Source organism: Cimex lectularius, unplaced genomic scaffold (assembly GCF_000648675.2).
Source record: "Cimex lectularius strain Harlan isolate CLEC.00 unplaced genomic scaffold, Clec_2.1 scaffold12, whole genome shotgun sequence".
In the NCBI taxonomy this organism is placed as follows: Eukaryota; Metazoa; Arthropoda; class Insecta; order Hemiptera; family Cimicidae; genus Cimex; species Cimex lectularius.
The window spans coordinates 159,057-180,124 of record NW_019392875.1 but is presented as its reverse complement, the minus strand read 5'-3'; the positions used below and the strand labels follow the sequence as shown (position 1 = coordinate 180,124).

At 35.2% G+C, this 21,068-nt stretch overlaps 3 non-coding genes across 3 annotated transcripts; 1 reads left to right on the top strand and 2 right to left on the bottom strand.

Moving 5' to 3' along the window:
• Positions 1 to 1,706: 1,706 nt before the first annotated feature.
• Positions 1,707 to 1,813, top strand: LOC112127654. Its single transcript, XR_002910673.1, has one exon. It is a non-coding gene; the product is annotated as a U6 spliceosomal RNA (small nuclear RNA).
• Positions 1,814 to 3,895: 2,082 nt separating this feature from the next.
• Positions 3,896 to 4,002, bottom strand: LOC112127653. The gene has a single exon (XR_002910672.1). It is a non-coding gene; the product is annotated as a U6 spliceosomal RNA (small nuclear RNA).
• Positions 4,003 to 20,420: 16,418 nt separating this feature from the next.
• Positions 20,421 to 20,492, bottom strand: Trnal-uaa. The gene has a single exon. It is a non-coding gene; the product is annotated as a tRNA-Leu (tRNA).
• Between the last annotated feature and the right edge of the window lie 576 nt (positions 20,493 to 21,068).

Below are 21,068 nucleotides of genomic sequence, written 5' to 3'. Positions count from 1 at the left end.
TATATAGATCTTTGAATATTTTAATACACAAAATTTTTTTGCATCTCAAAGATATCGGGGGACCGCGGTAGCCGAGTGGTTGGCATGAGAGACTCTCACGCCGCGGTCGTGGGTTCGATTCCCGCCTCTGGCCCCCAATTTGAACACACAAAAATTCGTACTATGGCTAATATGCAAGATCATAAGGCCAATAATAAAAAAAAATTTTAATCGATATTTTCACGCAGCGTCAGTATTAATCTCATAAAGAACTTTTGTTCAAGGACTTTATTTTAGCAGAGTTGTGCAGAATGAAAATAAATATTGTTGAAAATGCTTATCGTCCGACCGAATTACAAATTAATAGTGTTTTATATGCCTAAGGAACTTTTATTGTTCAAAGATTGTTATTTAAGATTTTTTTAATGTTTGTAAACAGATCTTTTGGTTTTAAGAAAGCAGAAGTCGAAAATAAATACATTTATGTGGTAGATTAAAAAATTAAAACAGGAAGTTTATGTTGAAATGTAAATACAGAAAACTTTAGTTTTGCCGAAAAATTGATACAATCATACATCATCGTCATTTTAGTGGAATGCTAAACATTTTAGATTAAAAAGCGCAAAAAGCCACGATTAAAGAAATTTGAACGAACCAACATGTAAGTAGACAAAGAGATTTGTCTTTAAAATTTGTCGTTTTTAACTTTTAACTTTTTCACTTCGCTTTTACTTTTTAACAACGTTTTAACTTTAAAAAAACACAAATTGTATATTTTTTATTTAATAGAAGGATATTATTATATAGATAGACATTATTATTACATATTTATTAGATATATTTTTTTGTTTATAGAATTTAATTTATCAGCTTCGAAGTTTTAACGTGACTATTAAATAAACTTTTCATGCTTCTCAAAATGCAATTTTGTGACACTTTTCACGCGGCTCCGTTATTAATGCCACAAATCATTTTTGTTGTAGCGTATATGAGTCAAATAAAACTAAATATTACGAAAGAATTTATTTTTCGACCAAATTTCAATTAAGAATTTTATGTTTCTATCCTTCTTATATTTTATACTGTTCTCTAAGAGTTTTAAGATTTTTTAATGTTTATAAATATATCCTTCTTGTGTCTAAGAAAGCACAAACAATACATTAATGCATACATATATGTTGTAATTCCAAAAAGCAAAACAATATTTTTAATGTTGGAATATAAATACAGAAAACTTCAGCTTCGAAAAATTTGAGAGAATATAATTTTGTCAAATACTATCTTACAATTTTGTTGGAATGACAAACATTTTGGATTTTAAAAGAAACCAGGAAGAAAAAGGATAAAGGGAAAAAGCGACGATTAAACGAATTTTAATTAATCAACATTTATGTATAAGTAGATAAAAATTACTTTTTCATACCACACAATAATATGTTTTGTCAAAAACATTAATAAAAATTACAATATAATTAACTTTTTGGTTTCTAAATATTTTAAAGGGAACAATCACCGAACTGTGCTAAAAGAGTTGAAAGGCTGAAGGCCAATAACAAATCAACGTGAGAAGACAAACATTACTTTTCCAGACCACTCAATAATAGACTTTACAATCACAATAATAAAATTTACAATATAATTAGCTTTCTGGTTTCAAAATATGCTAAAGGGAGCAGGCAACAACACTGCAAAAACGGTTGAAGGGCTGAAGGTTGAGGGACCCTTCCGTACTCGCTTCGGCGGTACATATACTAAAATTGGAACGATACAGAGAAGATTAGCATGGCCCCTGCGCAAGGATGACACGCAAAATCGTGAAGCGTTCCACATTTTTTTTGCCGGATTGACTCGTCATTAATGATGTGTTGATAAAAAGTCAAAATTTTGCTTTATTTCCGCTTTAAAATTGAAATTATTGCTTCCAGTCTTCCGGTCGCGCTCGCCGTCCTGGGTTCGAATCTCGTCTCGGCCAATTATTTTTTTTTTCAATTCTTAATAAAATTTTTTATTATTTCATTTTATTATGATAATAGATTAATAAAACTTTAAAAAATAATAATACTTTTTTCAAATCGCACATCCATAAGTTTTCGGTTTATGAATCATCAACGAAAATAAGTTTATTATGACGGGGAAAAATAAATAATATTTAAAAAAATAATTTAAAAATTTAATTACTTTAGTTTTATCGATCACTTTATAAACGTTTTAAAAATATATTCAGTTCCTAATCTCTTTCTTTAATCTAACTATGATTATATCAGTTGTCAATGTTCATATATTTATTATTGTTTGTGTGCCTGCATTGTTTACGTTTATATAAAATCACTTTTTCATTGGTGCAATTAAAATATAAAATTTTAATAGGTAGTGTTTTCTTGCTGGAGTCGTAATTTCGGTTACCTCAGGGTTCACTATTATATGTAAAATAGCATAGATGTAAAAAATGTCAATATAAAAGCAAACAGAACAATACTATGCAAAATAATTTTTTTCAAAGCTTGAAAGAAACATTAAATATAAAAATAATTGATGTGGAGTGATTATGTCAATTCACTGGTTAGAGAGGACAGTTCTGACCTACTGGAACTACCTTTTTGGACTTGATGCTAATTCCTGTATTATGAGTGATGCAGTGTTGTTTGATGTGAAGGATGCTCTTTCAGAGAGACTGAATCAAAAATTGTCTGTTGATGTTAATAGTATTTTATACTCTAATTACAACCCGTTGTTTCGAAATATATACACATATCAAATATATTCAAACATTCAATTAATTCAGGTTTTTAGTTGAGATAAAAAAGTCAGTGTCACGAGCGGGATTCGAACCCACGATCTTCGGCTAGATACGCCGCTGCTCTACCACTTCAGCTATCGTAACCTTAATTAATTGAAAGATATTAATTGGTCAAGCGGGCCACGAAAACTAGTGAATATATTCAAACCATTTCTATCTTTACGAAAACATAAACTTGGCCATGAAACGGATGAGTGTAGAGCAGGGATTGTCTGACAGCCGAGAAATTAAAATTATCTCTAAATTCACTAATTTCGTGGTCCGCTTGACCAATTAATATATTACAATTAATTAAGGTTAATTATCTCTAAAGGTAATTACTATAATATTAACACCGAAAATCTTTGTTCAGTCTATAATCTTGTGGAAATAGAAAATTTAGAAGATGCCCAATATACCATAGTTTGAAAAACCACTATATTAACAAGCATTTAATCCTAAGCAAGCTGTGTATCGAAAAATGGATATCTTACTTGATTTTTCAAAAGTTTGGAAGAGGCCAATTTATTATTTTGTATTGGGTGCGTCTTTTAGGTTGTTTGAGAAAACTTATAATATTTTCTTATATCCAATTTTTTTATATATAGAGTTCGTGGTCCGACTGACAGAATAACTCTTTTCAATTAATTAATCTTTATGTAAGGCATTGAAGTCACGATAGCTCAAGTGGTAGAGTAGCGGCGTATCTAGCCGAAGATCTTGGGTTCGAATCCCGCTCGTGACACTGACTTTTTTTTTATCTCAACTAAAAACCTTAATTAATTGAAAGAGCCCATAGAGTTGAAATGAAATAAAAATATAAAACAAATCAAGTTAACTTTATATTGTACTATTTAGAAATGGATTATATAAACAAATATTAATCTTTATGTAAGATATTGGTTGAAAAAGTATTATTATTTTTTAAAAGTTTATTAATCTATTATCGTAATAAAATAAAATAATAAATTTTTTTTATTAAGAATTGAAAAAAAAAAATAATTGGCCGAGACGGGATTCGAACCCGGCCCGCGAGCGCGGCACACCGATTGCGAGCAAAAAAAAAATTTTTACAGGTAATTGAAGCAAAATTTTGACCTTTTACTAAAACATCATTAATGACGAAGTCAATCCGGCAAAAAAAATGTGGAACGCTTCACGATTTTGCGTGTCATCCTTGCGCAGGGGCCATGCTAATCTTCTCTGTATCGTTCCAATTTTAGTATATGTACCGCCGAAGCGAGTACGNGACATTCATACAAATGAGTAATCCTGTAAACGTAAACAGAATATTTTATATAGATTTTTTTTAATGAAAACTTAAAATCCTGCATTATTTTCCGGACAACCCAATATTATCGGCCTTCAAGCTTTCAACTCTTTTAGCACAATTCGGTGATTGTTCCCTTTAAAATATTTAGAAACCAAAAAGTTAATTATATTGTAATTTTTATTAATGTTTTTGACAAAACATATTATTGTGTGGTATGAAAAAGTAATTTTTATCTACTTATACATAAATGTTGATTAATTAAAATTCGTTTAATCGTCGCTTTTTCCCTCTATCCTTTTCTTCCTGGGTTTTTTTAAAATCCAAAATGTTTGTCATTCCAACAAAATTGTAAGATAGTATTTGACAAAATTATATTCTCTCAAATTTTTCAAGCTGAAGTTTTCTGTATTTATATTCCATCATTAAAAATATTGTTTTGCTTTTTGGAATTACAACATATATGTAAGCGTTAATGTATTGTTTATGCTTTCTTAGACACAATAATGATATATTTATAAACATTAAAAAATCTTAAAACTCTTAGAGAACAGTATAAAATATAAGAAGGATAGAAACATAAAATTCTTAATCGAAATTTAAAAAAGTCAGTGGGTTCGAATCCCGCTCGTGACACTGACTGTTTTATCTCAACTAAAAACCTTAATTAATTGAAAGATATTAATTGGTCAAGCGGACCACGAAAACTAGTGAATCTATGGACTCTATTTAATGGAAGATCGTATATTTTCTTGGGTTCAGATGTTTGTACCTATTTCTTCAAAGTTACATGTTTTTTACAAGTGCGCAAAATCCTGTAAAGTCTTCTGTATTATAATGTTTTAAGTTAAATGATGGAAAAATATATGGTGTACCAAATGGACATCCGCCTCAGTATTATTTTTGACATCTTTGGCTGGAAAAATCCCAAAAGCCAATTTTGTTATTAAAATAGTTGTGGATTGTAGTTGGATCCCGAGGTAATTTGTCGAAAACTTCCATTAAATAAATATCGCAACATAGCACTGACTAGTTTATTTTAATTTTATACATAAAACCCACTGTGTTAGTTATTTCCAGATTTCGATTATAAGAAACTTTCGATAAATGGACTTACGCCAAAATTGTTCATCTTTCGCAAATTGTCGCGTTGTGAGACCAGCCGTCCCCGGGCATACGGTTTTAGAAAAAAAAAATATTCGGCTAGACGTAGGCGTGCGCACTAGGTGTGGCGGACGAGGACATCCACATAAATCTGGTTAATTAAGTGGTAGTGGAGATGTGAATTGGACCATGTTAGATTGGCCGGGCTATCTTCCCGAAGGATCTGGACAACTGTCACACCCCTCCTTCCTCTCTCATTAACGAATTACCAGAACCCGTCCTTACCGACTCAATGGTCGTCTCCCTAGGCGCGGACCGGCTACTTCCACCGACGGACACGATCATCCCTTCTGTAACGGCCTTCCATGTTCGTATCTATCACATAACTTTCCAAAAAGAATCAATAGAAGGAACTTTGTTCTTGTTGTTGTTGAAACTTCTTCCAGTATAGTGTACGTACCGCTGAACCGAGTCAATTTTTAAATTGACGTATTCTGTTAATTGATTTTTAAAAATACCTTATACAATGTTGATAGCCCGGTTAAAATAGGTGAATAAGATCACAAACAGCTTGTTTTAGCGAGAACGTTATGTTTTGGGTATTTTTTCAACACCTAATTTTTTAAATAGATTAACTTACACTCTATAAAATTAATGACTGAATGATGTAAATCAGATTACTTCTTAAGTGTAATTTTCAGGTTTTAATTGGGCTTCACTCTTTTCTCTGATGTGCATTTCCTTTGGCATAAATTAGAGGTTCACGTGTCAGTTTCAATGTCGGTTGTATGATCTTGAACACTTTATTGGTCATAACCAGTTGTATTAGTTCAGGTCATCATAGTCAGCATAGTAGTTTATTTCCTCCTTTTTGTATGAGGGGAGAGATTCCAATGTACAGGTTGATTGAAATTAAGTCTTTCTCTTTCTTTGATGTATTTGCATTTATGTTTGATATGTGATGTAATTAGTTTTTGTAGTTATAAAAACATAACAACATAAGAAAATATTTATATTCGCGTGTGTAAAAGTCATTGTCAACATATTAGCTCATATTATCATCACCTGACAGTCTCACCCCCAGAGTACTCGATATTCCTGGGGGCGGGGTTATAAGCAACCCATTCTTTTCACGCTAATAAATTACATTCATTCCAATAATTAACACAACACTCGATAGAAACCTAGAAGTCTGGTCACATTCAGTTCTCCAGAGTACTCGATATTCCTCGGGATGAATGTAATTTATTAGCGTGAAAGGAATGGGTTGCTTATATCCCCACCCCGAGGAATATCGAGTACTCTGGGTGAGTGTGTGACGTCTGGAGAATAAAAGTAAGTTATTAGCGAGAATGGAGTGGGTTCAACTCCGCCCCGAGGATATCGAGCACTCTGGGGGAGTGAGTGTGACCAGACATCTATGTTTGTAGAGATGTATATATATATTTCTTTTTTGTATGTTTTATTTCTATTCTGTATTTGACAACCTGAGGTACAAATGAGAGGCTAGCATTTTAGGCTATCGACGTGGTATACATTTACGCGCGAAAGAAGAGAAAAAGAAGGAAAACTCGCAGAGGGCCGGCGATGACCTCAGCTGTTTGTCAGCCCATAAACATTCCACTTCATATATACTATGACCTGATAGTTTTTCTTACTTTAATATTTTAGTGTTAACGGTTGTCGTGAGCCTTGTCTCCTAACATTTTTACTTCCCAGTTAGCATGCTTTAAGGCGTTGCAAGGTAAGACTTAGGTTTAAGACTTTGCAAGGTATGACTTAGGTTTGGTTCTCCTGAAATCATGATAAGCATAAATGCCGCTGTGTTTAGCTAACACATCGAAAGCTCATTTTTCTGTTGGTGGATAAAGGGAAACCACCAACCATCTAAATTGGAAAACTGCGGAACTTGTTTTTAATTTAGCACTTGTTAGTATTGTTACTTTACGGCTATGTATACCAGTACTGAAGAGGTAAAACTTTTTAAATATACTATTTTTTGACTATTTACTGTTATAAATAAACGACAAATATTTTGAGAGTATTGAAAAGGATCTTTAAACCTAACAATGACGCCATTGACAGGTAAAATGTTTTTCCCAATGATTTCCAACAACCGCACATGTCTAACAATAGTTCCATGCTTAATACAGTTTACGAATATTGAAGAAGCTGTCAGGCGTGGTCCAGGAGTACTTACACGCGGAGATCCCGAGGGCCGTTACAACTGTCAGATAAGAATTTCTATTGGATGTCACACGGTATCAGAATGTGTTCTCCTTGGAGACATTTATCGTTGCGAGGGGGGCCTGCCGCTAAACTTGGTGGCGTAAAGATAAAGCTACTTTCGTCTCTGCGTTTTTAACACCGTCCCGTCTTGCCATCGGCCTCGACTGGATGGTAATGAAGATGTTTCCAGGAGAAAATCAACGGGGTTCGGTCGTGGAGAAGCGGGCAAAAGGATAATAGCCAACCGAACTTCTGCCTTCCGTACGCATTCCTCTTCAAAATTTAACATATTTTGTATTTTGTCACATATTTGTGCTGACAATCTTGAGAAGGCATGACCGTCACGGATTTTCCAGGTTTCTTTAAGAAGGAGACTTAAGGTAGCTGCTGAAACCACAATTGGGATTGATAATCCGTAAGTGTTACCTTACAAATTCAGGAATTCAGCAACATCGAGCATTAAAGGACGACATGAAATTCATCCCAAACTGTTGAAAAGTAGCATTCGTAGTTCTATGCAATATCACTTCAAATTCTTCAGATTCATCCTCACCAAAAGTGTTTCGCATGTTGGTTCCAAAAAGAATTTTAACGTATCCTTGCCTTCAGGTACATTCGATGGATCAAGGCCTACAAACACTCGCCAGATATTATATAAACAAGGTTAACTATTATTATTTTTATTCAAAAGAGCAATCTGTTAAAATAATTTTCACAAATTAATTAAAATGCACTCCATTCAGAAGAAAGGTGCGTGGCAAAGCAATAGTACGGTGTAATTTGACCAAATTACAGGTTCATTTCGGTCCGTCTATCCTCGCTCGGTTGGTCTGTCAGACGCCATCTTTTGTTTTCGTGTGTCTGTCAATTGTATGGTACGCGTACTAAAATTACGGGTAATGAACAAATTACAGGTTATTCTCACAATATTAAGGTGGTTGTAGTTTTTGCGAGGTCGCACAAAAATTTGAACCAAACCACCCTTCGACGGCCAGTCGACTTTCTGTGGACTATATCAATTCTAAAATCAAAACAAACCGATTGAATACCCTACACAAACATGATGTGATTATATCGTGCCAGTTCAACTGAAAAATTTAATTTTTACGATTGGCGAAGAAAATAATACAACTGTTCTGTGGTATAAATATCCCTTAATCTGAGCTCTGTAAACCGGACGATTTAATAGACACTATAACTCTATGTGGCTGCCAAGATTGTAGGGATTTGATAGTCTATTTAATCATGTAATGGTTTTCCTATGCATAATACTTTATTCCAATAAAACTTTATAATTTATAATATATTTTTGGACCTACAAATTTACGACTTACCAATATCTCTCAAATTCATGGATGGAGTTTGATATTTTCTTTAAATCTTTGTTATACAGTACAGGACCAAACGTTCCGGCCACACTTTGAGATTGAAGTGGTGATCACGAGTATACTCTGTACACTAGTGGGAGGTGATTAGTGACCGTTAGTTGATGATTATTCGGAAATCGTGAGATGCGATCTGGTGTGATGTAGGTTTCAGAAAAACATTTTCTTTATCGTGCCACGTTTCGAGCTTTATTGAGATCATCTTCAGGGCCTGGGATTTACAAACATTGTTTAAATTTAACAAATACATGCAGGATGTGGAAAAAGTGAATTTATACAATGCAAAATATATTTTTTATATTCAATCAAAGTATTTCTATATAGATAAAGATAAAGAAAATGTTTTTCTGAAACTTACATCATACCAGACCGCATCTCACGATTTCCGAATAATCTAGACACTAGGGGGAACAGGCTTTGTTTAATTGTTATTACCAAAAATCGTGTTTTTTATGTAAATATTTGGAAATATCTCAATATATCGGAAACCTTTAACTTTTCTAAAATTAATTTTTAGAGAGAATCAAAATCATAATTCCATTGAAATTTTTTAATTAAATTTAATGCCCATTTAGTATGTAATGCTTAAGAAGTTTACAAACAGCTAGAAGGTCAAGGAAGAAAGACCCAAACGTTTTGCCACCTTCATCTTCTTATTGAAAAATTAACGGGGATTTCAACGGTGCTTATAGATTTTAAGAGAAATGTTTAGATTAAAAGATATCACGATTTTCCGACGCCAGGACGTGATATCTTTCAAAATCGATAAAAAGCGAAATTACTCTGAAATGGTTGAGAATCGGACCATGGTCAATATGAACTTTTTTGTTCATTTTAGGGTGAAGAATCTACTGGAGAAGTTTGTAGCACGAGTAGCAATTCACCCTGTATATATATATATATATATATATATATAAATAAATTACATATCACATCATTTACATTTGTTGATATATACCTGTAAGAATAAACATGAGTCGTGTGGCTTACAAACTCCCAAGACATAATGGATGTAATATACCTTGATATTTATATAACATCTTATACAGAACTGTTCCGTACATTGCGGTCTGAATTAGAGGTATACCAGTTACCAGTAAGACCTTACGTAGCGGACGAGGCTAGTCGCAGGTAGCATACTGCCATCGCTAAATGGTAGTACCAGGAGTCTTGTTTTTCAGCTACTCTTTAGATACATTGTCAAAATGTATATTTGCTTATAAATGTCCTACCCTTCTAATAATTCATTCAATTTCAGACAGAAAGAGAGACCGCTGCGTCCCTATAAGTTGTAAATCATTGATCTCACAAAAATTGATAACCCAATAATAGAGAGTGCACTGGATGAGAGAGACGAATTTCAGTTCAATGTTTCTTGGCTGATGTATTGGGTTGTTATGTTGTAAGGGAGGTTTTGCGTTTTTGTAAATAAGGCAATATAACAAAATGCATTCTCATAGTTTAAATTGAACAAAGTTCGAACAGCTTGAAGTTTCAGAAAATCTTTAACAATCTGAGCTATCTGTCAAATCTATCTTCCTTTGGTATAGGGATAATCATGAGGATTAAATCCCTATCTCTGGTACCACGTTCCGTATTTAATGGTTGAAATCCAACCAGCTCGTTTCTGTTGTTGAACCTTGGTCTCGTAAAAATGAATACCGGATAATGGACGATCGAGCGTGTACGTCGGGCGAGAGAAAGAATTCCAGTTCGCTCTGACTTGAGGGTGTCTTACGTTGCTGAGGGACTCTTCCGATTTTGCGACTTTTGGAACGTGCTGGCCGAGTCGTTCTGGGTTCAAATCCCGGCAGAGCACATGGTTTTTTTCATAAATTATAGTATGAAAAATGTGAAGTTGGGTCCAACGGACGTTAAGCCCTTCATGTGAGTTTTAGTCCTTTACAACAATACCGTAATGAACAAATAGTAATCTCTTCGTCGATATTTTCCAATTTTTGTTTTCAACAACTCCCGGCTAGCGATCAATGAGAATAGTTTGGAGTTTTATGTGGCTCGAGTATAAATTAGTCAAGCCACTCGCCAATCGAGATATCGGCCATCTAACCTTGCTGATCTCAAAGTTTACGTCGAAGTTCTTCTTGGAAAGGGGGTACAATCTGCAATGGAACTCGGAGGGATAAGGATCAGCGACGGCGGGGAACGGACTAGAATTAGAAATCGGAACGTTATTGGCTAAATATATCAAACTCCGAAATCGGTTATAGACGTTTACAACAATCGGCGACGTCCGTTTTTAATAAATAATGTAAAAGCTTCGCTTGTAAAGAGATAAGACTAGAAACCACAAATCTTGATCTTAACCAGAACACAAACTGTTTTTGTTCTCTGGCTCGAAATATTAAAAAAAATTCAAGTAGAAAGAATATTCTATTATTATATAGTCATATCGTAAGTTAAAAAGGGTAATTGCGATTATCTTAGTTAGTTTTAGAACTGTAACTAAAAACTAACTGAACTATTCCAAAGGTTAATTAATTTCTATGCAGTACAACAAAAATGTTCGTTCCGCAAACTGATTCCAGGTATATTTTATCTGTAAATCTGCAGAAAATACTTTTGTTTTTTAATTAAACATTACATAGACAATTAGACTTCAAAATAAATTACTAAGTCTACCTAATTTCTTCTGTTAATTTTTTTGTTTTCCTACTTGGTTTTTGGGTTTTCCATATTCTTATAATTTTTTTACTTCGTTTATTTGTACCTACAACTGTAAATGTATTACATACAATTAGCAGATAATGTTTGTGGCATTCCGGGCGTTAGGAGAAAGCCATCCATTGGCAGCCGCTCTGAATTAATAAAACCAGTGATTAATTCAGTAATCAATAACATTAATATTCTTTTCAGACGTTTAGGTGGTAATTGTGGGAAATGAAATTATATGTTTTGATGGATGAAAAACTGTTGGCATGTGAAGATTTCCGTAAAAGAGGCAGAAACAATCAGTCTTAAAATTTTGGATTGAAAACTTTGTAATTTTTGAATATTGGAATATTTGGGCGATCCATAAGCTTGGCACCTTACGTCCAAATAGGCTTAGTTTATGTCGAAAGTTTTGATTTTAATAGTAATTTTGATTGTCAGTTGAGTAGGTAATAAAGCATTTTAAATCGTTTGTTGAGTGTCTGTTTTTTTAATCGTGTGTGGATTAGTTAACTTTTCGGACTGACGTACAGGATGATTGTGTAAGTATATGCAAGTCACAAGTCTCACGAAGGAGTGTAAAGGTGATACGTTGTGACTTTGATGAGTTAAACTTTATTTTCCAAAGATTGCTCCATTTTTCAATGTTGAAATACGGTTTTGTAACATAAGTCAAACTTGTGTAGAAGAGGGATGACTTGATAATATGGCGGTGTCATCTGCGTATGTGGCTGTAAGTGCATTCTCATTTTGGACATATCAGAAGTAAAAATTGTGTACAACAGCGGAGCGAGTATTGACCCTTGTGGCACAGAATTGGCAGCTCGATAGGAGGCTTTACCGTAGGCGGTACTCCTCTAAGAGGTGGTTAGAAATTCTACTTTAAACGAAACAGAGGGCGGAGCGGATCCGGAAGTTCCGATGCTAGAGAAGCCCCAATACTCTAGGAGATATTCTTCTCTATCTGGGAGTGCGTTGGAGATCGAGCTGATGTATTTCGGTTTAGGTAGCTCTTTGGGCGCGGTATACGGTCTGATGCTCAATGCAAACCCGGCCACTAAAAATGGACAAGCGGGGAGCGAGGTTGCCTTGGCTCTTCGGGGCTGAGCTGCCTCTACACCAATGCTGCGGCAGTAACACCGTCCTGTCGTATGCGGAGGTGCGTCAGCTCTCATCTTGAGAATCAAAACGTCCGATAAGGCCGAATAGGCTAGGTGCGGACGTAAAGTTCCTCAGAGTCCGTTTTAGGACGACCGAGCACACGGGAAAGACTATCCCTTGTGGCACACCTGCAAGCACTTCTTCCATCGCACCTGTTTTAAAATTTTTAATCAATTTCCTGGTATTTCAGAATTTTGCTGACGCGTCTGGCCCATCAATCCAGATAAACTGACTAAGATGATCTCAAATGCCTGATTGAAGCCATTGAAAAAGGTTTATCGTAAAAATAATATCAAATGAAATCAACGGTAGAAAAATATTAACTGAAAGCCATCTTTAGGCGTAGTAGAATGGAAGGGCATGCGATCGGTAAGAATCGCATCTATCAGATTTTTCGCCATCCTCAGTGGCGAGTGTGTGTTATGTTTTCATTTGTCTGCATCAATTTCTAGCTGTTTCTGAATTTTGGTAATGCATGTAACCTACCAACTTAGTGAGGTTGTTTTTTTAATCTTTTGTGTGTTCCAAGTTAGTCTTCTATCAAATGTAAGTCCTTTGTCGGATGAGGAACAGGTTTATTGTATAAGTATATGCTAGGTGCTTCTTATAATTAGAATTAGTTACCGTTTTAAAAAAGCAGTAGTAAAAGCTGAAAAAACAGGTGCTATGTTGTTAAAATAATGGGAAATTTTCAAGGACTGTCTCTTATAAATGAACAGTGCAATTATTTTTGTGTTACTGTATTTATGCTAAATTCTACCCACATTCATCAGATTTATTGGTAATAATATCGATGAAAATACATTTTCATTAACCGACAGATAACAAATAATTTGAAAGACCAAGGAATGTTTAAAAAGAAACATAGTTGTTTAAACTCGGGCCATCTATCTTCTTCTGTATCAAGATCGTTCAAATAGTACGTGGTGATTGAATGTATACATATTGTTTGTTTGATGTACCTCGTTGCGTACATCGGAGCGAACCTTATCTGAGAAAAATTTGTCGATTAGGTCAACAAATATTTGGTAGCTTGTATGGTAGTTTTCCGAACGAGTCAGATAGTCAGATGGGACGTCTGCGATAAACGTCCGAAAGAACGTGACTCCGATAAAAGATTTCCAAATCCTGCAAACTCTTGTCGGCAGGTAATAACTTCGAAGCGTTTCTAAAGGTCTGCGAATTCGGTTGACTCCTTTTTTTTTACATTGATTGTTGGGCAAGATGGAATGAGCAGATGCTACTTTTGCAAGGACGCCATTATCCGATGGAAAATAATGAAGGGACATGTAACATTTAAACGTACGATGTCTTTTTATCACACCTGTTTCATTTACTTTGGCGATATTCCTCAAGCTAGAATTAATTGCTTAATTCATTTAAGAAGGGAACAAAAAATTGAGCGCCTTTTTTGATCCCGAGGCTTCTTTTTGCAGCAAAGATCAGTACATTGATAAGATCCACTGATAGATATCATTCATAGCCAGTTAATTTCCTTCTTTGTTTTACATAATTAACTCTGTAAGAAAAAAAATAAGATTATCTTGCAGGTGGTGGGGAGAGCTGCCTTAAATGAGAAGTATAATTTTAAATTATAATATGTATCCGGCTGATATTACGCGTTGAACCGATCTTGTTGTACGAGCAAGGCTGACCAAGCTTTTACATACTCTAGCTTCCGAATCTGAATACATAAACAAAGAAAAAAAAGAAGCCTTGTTTGTACAACGACTTCCTTTTGTAAAGTCATATCCGAATCCGCGGGTTAATCTCCTCGAAAATACAATGGCCCTGCGAGTTGAAAGATTTTGAAAAGTCTTATAAAAGTTTACTCCTCGGGGATTATAGATCTTATCGTCTTATAGTAGATTATTTATGGGGAAGATGGGGTATCCTGGATAAAAATAATTACGTGTTTTATCTGATTCGCTTGCTTTTTGGGGTGATGCTAAATCACCTTGTCAATTTTCAGAGGGGGCCCTTTGTGGGTTAAGATCCACTCCAGAGATTTCTCCCGATCAAAAGGAAAAAAAATATCGGTGCTCCGAGCAGTGTTTTATTAAAGGTAAAATCTCTTCGATGGCTAAGTTTACTTTGCACTGCAGTTTTTTCTCCTAATTTTTACAAGAGATTTACTTGATGGACGAAAAAATCTAAAGCATTTATTTATTACAGCCTAATTACATTGTTTTTTAAATTGTTTATACACCTAGCATTAATAATTTATTAGCCATTTGTATCTTGTCATACCAAACTATCGTGTCTATGTGTATGAATATTGAGCATAGACAAGGTTAAGGCTAAAAGGGGCCATCTCTTTATATCCCCGACATTATTATTTTTTTAATATATTTTTTTTAAAGGTTTATTTAATTTTTGTCTTAATTTTTTTACGAGGGTTCGCAACAGCAGAGGTCATATAAACCCACAGGGTGCCGGTGTTTTTGAAAAAAAAGCCCATATGTAAGTATGTCGGGTTGGAATGCAGGGACGCTGTATTCGAACCCGGGACCTTTACCTTACAGTGATGAGCGCCGTGTCAACGCCTAAACCGTCGCGGCCACCGACGCCCCCCCCGAACATTATTGTTAAATTATTGATCTAATGTACAGTCTCCCCTAGCTCTTCGTTAATCATAATATTTGTATATCAGATATCTAATACCCAAAACTTTGCCGAAGACTCCCGTGTGTATCAAGCTTTTCTTCTCCCTGAAGTAGAAATCTCAGCCTGCAAAGGCCGTCGCACAAACAAAGGACATGTTCCGCTGTTTTTCTTCTTTCTGGCATTATCTGCACGGGCGGGTTTCCTGTTACTCCGAGTCTAAACATACACATCTGAAGTCTGTAATATACAGTCAGCAGTTCAGGTAACATTATAGTAAGATTACTTCCTAGGTTTAGATATTCTGCGAAGGTCTTATTGAGCATGCTTCTGTTCTGGAATACGATCCCATTGAGCCGAGGATTTATTCGTAATCCATTATCTGAGGTTTTTTCTCACGATCCAGGGTTTAGGGACATTTCCTTGGCCAATTCGTCCGCCTCCCTGTTAACTCTATAGAGGGTGTGCCCTGGTACCAAACAAGGACAAACCCTATGTTTGACATGGCTGAACTTTAGTCCGGTAAGGTGCTTGATTTTAGTGCTACCTAGTTACCCGATTGTTGGTAATATCCAGCTTTTTGATCTACTAGGCAACATTCCAAAATCAGAGACACTGCCTAGACAGTGGCTATTTGTCAAGGTTTATATTAACTGTAGCCCTTGGTTTATTTCCATAGATACTAATACAATTGTTTTTCTCATCCGTACACCTTTTGTTCTTCGCTTTTTTAACACGGCTCTTTCTGCGTTTATCTGTCTGTCACTCAATTCTCTCTATCGCTATCCCTCATTTTCTCTTATTTTTCCCTTCTTACACCGCGTACAAATATGTTATCTCTTCAATTTTTTTCGAGACTACACTCTCTCTTTCTCTCTCTCTCTCTCGTTTTCTTAATGCATGCATAGAGAGAGAGAACGAAAATAAGAAAATAGGAGAGAGTGAGAGGGAAGGGAAAGGTAGATAGATAGATAGAGAGGAGAGAAAGAGAAACGACGATAACGTGATTTATACAGAAATATAGATAATCGTAAATAAAGAGAGAATGATAGATATGTAGGTAGGTAAATGCAGATAGAAAGATAAATATATAGATAGATAGATTATTCGTAAAGAGAGGGAGACATAGAGGAATAGAGGAGAAATTATGGATAAATATAAATATTAATAAAGAAAAAGAAAAAGAGAGAGAAAGAAAGAGGGAGAAAGAGGAAGAGAGAAAGAGAGAGAGAGAGAGAGAGAGAGAGAGGGAGAGGGTGAGGGAGAGAGAGAGAGAGAGAGAGGGAGAAATGGTAAGAGAGTAAGAGAGAGAGAGAGAGATGGTGAGAGAGAGGGAGAGGGTGAGGGAGAGAGAGAGGGAGGGATGGAGACGAGTGTGTGGGGGAGGAAGAAAAAAATGGAAATACAACTTACGAAACTTATAAATAAAATCTCGTCCTGTTAATATTATATACAATATCACATTAAAAGATCATTTATCACAATAAAAAGTTTTTTATAATTTTTATTTGATACTATAAAGGTTGGAATTACTTTATACTATGCTACTCGCGGACAACTTGCATAAAAAACTACAAGAAATTGATACAATCTAGTTTATGTTCGCCATGTTTATTGGTTTAAATTTGCATCTAGGAAAGCTTTTGGATCGTAACATAAGAGGCGCTTCTCACAGGTGACACCCATTATTATCAAATCTAGTCGATATATAGACTAAGATTGTGGAAATGAGCTGTTGATGGGTCGAAAAGTGAGGCGGTGTTGGACAAAGCGACACTCGGAGGAGATGTGACGTCCGGTGTTGCGACCCGGTTCACACACAAACAAGAGCGATATAGCCGTAAGATAGACCGAGGAGGCCCGAGTGATAAAACAAAGGTAAGCCGTAGAGTACGCAAATTGGCGGTGCCTCCTAAGGCTATCTGCATACCGGATCGCCGATACCAAGAATAAATTACCAGCGGTACAATGGCCTCACCGGCCGGATTAACTGATTTCAAAGACAATGTGCCCTGATCTGGGATTCAGCTACTGTAGGCCTCTCTCAGCTTAGGACGACGCTCTTTTATCGACGTTAAAGGCCAATTTGATTGTAACAACCCGGTTATTTATTGCAGGGGGAAAGTTGATGCTGATCCTCCGGATAGAAAAGGGCACAAAGCATTTCGTGAAAAAACAAACAAAAAACTCTATAATAAGATAGAAGAACAAGGTTGACACTGAACAGGAATACTGAATCTACTTTCCCAATATTTTTCAGCAAGAATGCCAACCAAAGTCAAAGGTTTAGACGCATCGTCTAGTGAATTAGCTGAACATATTTATGATGTGTGTAGAGATTAGTGACCGTTAATCGATAGTAATTCAGATATCGTGAGATGCGGTCGGGTGTGATGTAGGTTTCAGAAAAACATTTTCTTTATCGTGCCAACGTTTCGATCTTTTATTGAGATCATCTTCAGGGCCTGGGATTTACAAACAATGTTTACATTTAACAAATACATTTAGGATGTGGAAAAGTGAATTTATACAATGCAAAATATATTTTATATTCAAACAAAGTATTTCTACTTACTCAAAGTGTTTGTCTTCTGTGTAATTGTGCCATCCTTGCGTGTCGTGTTGAGAGTGCCAGTGAGATTTTGCTGTTTCATGTTCATGATATCTGAATTACTATATTTATGAAGTTATTTTACGAGTCACCGTTACTGCAAGTAGCTGATGAAACGGCTTTCCTTTGCGAAGTTCAACAAGCTATTAATGGGATCGAAGGAAGCCAGAAGGCTCATTATTTAGGCGCTTATTGCCCAAATATTTTATTCCCGTATGCTTGTGAATCACCAATTTAGTTAGCCGCGGAACTTTTCCTCCCCTAAACTTACCACCTGCTAATTTTGATGCATGGTTTATGAACTATCTATAACAACAGCATACCAGCTAAACGGAAAATTCGGAAAATCATCAGGGAGCTTATTAATGAACACTGTTTCGATGAAAGCTATCGGTATTCGGCTCTTATGGCACCGCATTAAGCGAGGAACACACTTACCCGATGCAAAGCTATGCGATGCTACCCGACGCCTTATCACGTTTTGGTAGGGTGTGCACATCTAAGCGACGTCAAGCGCACGCCACGTACAGTCACACAGCGTGTATCACAAATCAGTATCGCAATCGCAACACCTCTTTTGTTCTTGCATTATTTTGAGCAAAACCATGTAATAAATTGTTAGTTAACTTTTATGAGCACAACCATACAGTAAATTATTAGTTAAACTTAATTGTTTTAAATAAACTAAATAAAAATAAATAAATTTTCTTCCTAACCATTATAAATAAATAATTTTTGTAAAAACTTACGAATTTTTGATTTGGTTTAATTTGGTTTACATTAAAATAGGAATGTTGTAATTAACATAACGACAAAATTACGTATACAAAAAATATGAGTATCCTGTTCTGACGCTACTCGACAAAAATGGTGAAATTTTAGGAGCAAAACTATGAATTAAATTGTTAGTTAAATTTTATGAGCAAAACCTGTAATAAATTGTTAGTTAAATTCATTATATCAAAAATGGTATTCCGGTGTTTTGATCAATTTTCTACCTAACCATTAAAATTAATTTTGTTTTAAAAGTAAAAACTAATGAATTTTTGATCCCGGTTAATTTGGTTTACATTAAAATAAGTACGTTGTAATTAATATGACGACAATAATACATGTAGTTTGAATAAAATATGAATGTCCGGTTCTTTTGTCTTCGACTGTACTCGATGCTACCCGACGAAAATCTGAACAGTGGGGATCGCAGAGCGTAGAATAGGGTAGCGTTACATAGCATCGGGCAGATGTGCACGGGGGTAATACAATCTTATGGAAAATTGGACTTGGGATTTGCGTCGGGTAGCGTCGCATAGCGTTGCATCGGGTGTGTTCCCAGCTTTAGTCATTACACTTGCGCGTAACGGTCACCGCGTTTTCTAGCACTAACTTCTAGTACTTACGCAGAGTACGTATTAGTACATATTAACCATCGAAAGCACAAGACAATCTTTGACGAATTCTTCGAAAACAGAAGAATTATAGGATATTGAATTAGTGAAAAACTTGGACCATCGCTACTAAAATATTCAAAAATAACTTTTTTTCTTCTTTTATAAAATCTTACAAATACAGATTATGATCATTTGTCGATCTGTTAGTAGCTAAAAATTGGAAAGCGTGATTTAAAAAAAAAGAGAAGAAATATTTAGGTTTTTAGAACTAATCGTGAAAGAAAATTACATGATATGGCAACAGATAGGTTAAGCGTTAGATTTTGTAATCGTGCCTTGATAAGGCATACCAAATGCAACAATTATCTTATTTAATTATCTTTATCAAACAACAAACTGCGTTATCAGTTATTAGCATTAAATCCTACATTGAAGTTATTACTAGAGAAAACATTATTGCACAACATTGTTGGAGGAGGAGGGTGTTAGTTAATGACAGGTGACACAAAGTAAAGAAAAAACAATATTTTACAGTAAAAGGACATATCAAAAATTATAAACGATCTTTTGAACAAGATAAATGATTTTTTATTAAAGCCATAACCTCGAAGGTCATCTAGGGGAATAGAATTTCTGCAAACACGGTATTTGTTTTATCACTTTCTTTGTTATTAATGTAAAGGTCAGACAGACAATCTGAGTTCCTTTCGTTCAGAACATATTATTTGTGTATCATTTACAAAGTCTGTTTTTTTGTAATTTTAATGAAGGTTTTTCAAAGTGTATGATTGCTAGATGAGATTTTCTTACAAAAGGTAAGAAACATGCAGCTATTTTCCCGGTGGTCTACTGGACACTGGATGAGGAGGATTAAATTGACAATTGTAGGGGCGTCGGTGGCCGCAAGGTTTAGTCTTTGACCCAGTGCTCATCACAAGGTAAAGGTCCCGGGTTCGAATCCAGCGGCCCTGCATTCGAACCCGACATACTTACGAATGGGCTTTTTTCAAAAACACCGGCACCTTGAGGGTTTGTATGACCTCTGCTATTGAGAACCCTCGTAAAAAAATAAAATAAAATTGACAATTGTAACAAAATTGTACAATTTCCATCTAGAAGAAAGTCTAGAAGATATTTGTTATCTCTCAAGGAAACGTTTGTATCAATGATCAGTTTTCTGACAAACTAGAAAATTTGATGTAATTAGATTAATTAAGGTTTTTAGTTGAGATAAAAAAGTCAGTGTCACGAGCGGGATTCGAACCCACGACCTTCGGCTTTTACGCCGCGGCTCTACCACTTGAGCTATCGTGACTTCGAACCACTCGGACACTAACTTCCTATATTAACCCCACCTTTTGAATTTTTTGAAAAATGGCAAAAAGGAGGGAAAATTCAAAAGGTGGGATTGAGCTGGAAAGTTGGTGTCCGAGTGTATCGAAGTCACGATAGCTCAAGTGGTAGAGCCGCGGCGTATTTAGCCGAAGGTCGTGGGTTCGAATCCTGCACGTGACGCTGACTTTTTTATCTCAACCAATACCTTAATTAAAAATTAATTAACTGAAATGTGTATATAGTGTCAATGTTTACCTTGATAAACGTTTGCCTTGGCGGTCCACTATTTATGAAAAGTAGTGTAAAAAAGCAAAAGAAAAGCAATCCAACATAAAACAAAGGAATAAAGTAACTTATTTCGTAGAGCATACGTTAAAAAAATAAATACTGATCACAAGTATACGTTTTAAAACAACCACAAAAGTTGGTGGACTTGTGCTGCTCCTTTTTCACCCTTTCTGTCGACCTTGCACCTGCAGATACAGAGCTCTTATAAATTAGCCGATTGGAAATGGATTAATAGTCCGAAGACTGTAAGAACAATATGTTTTGACAA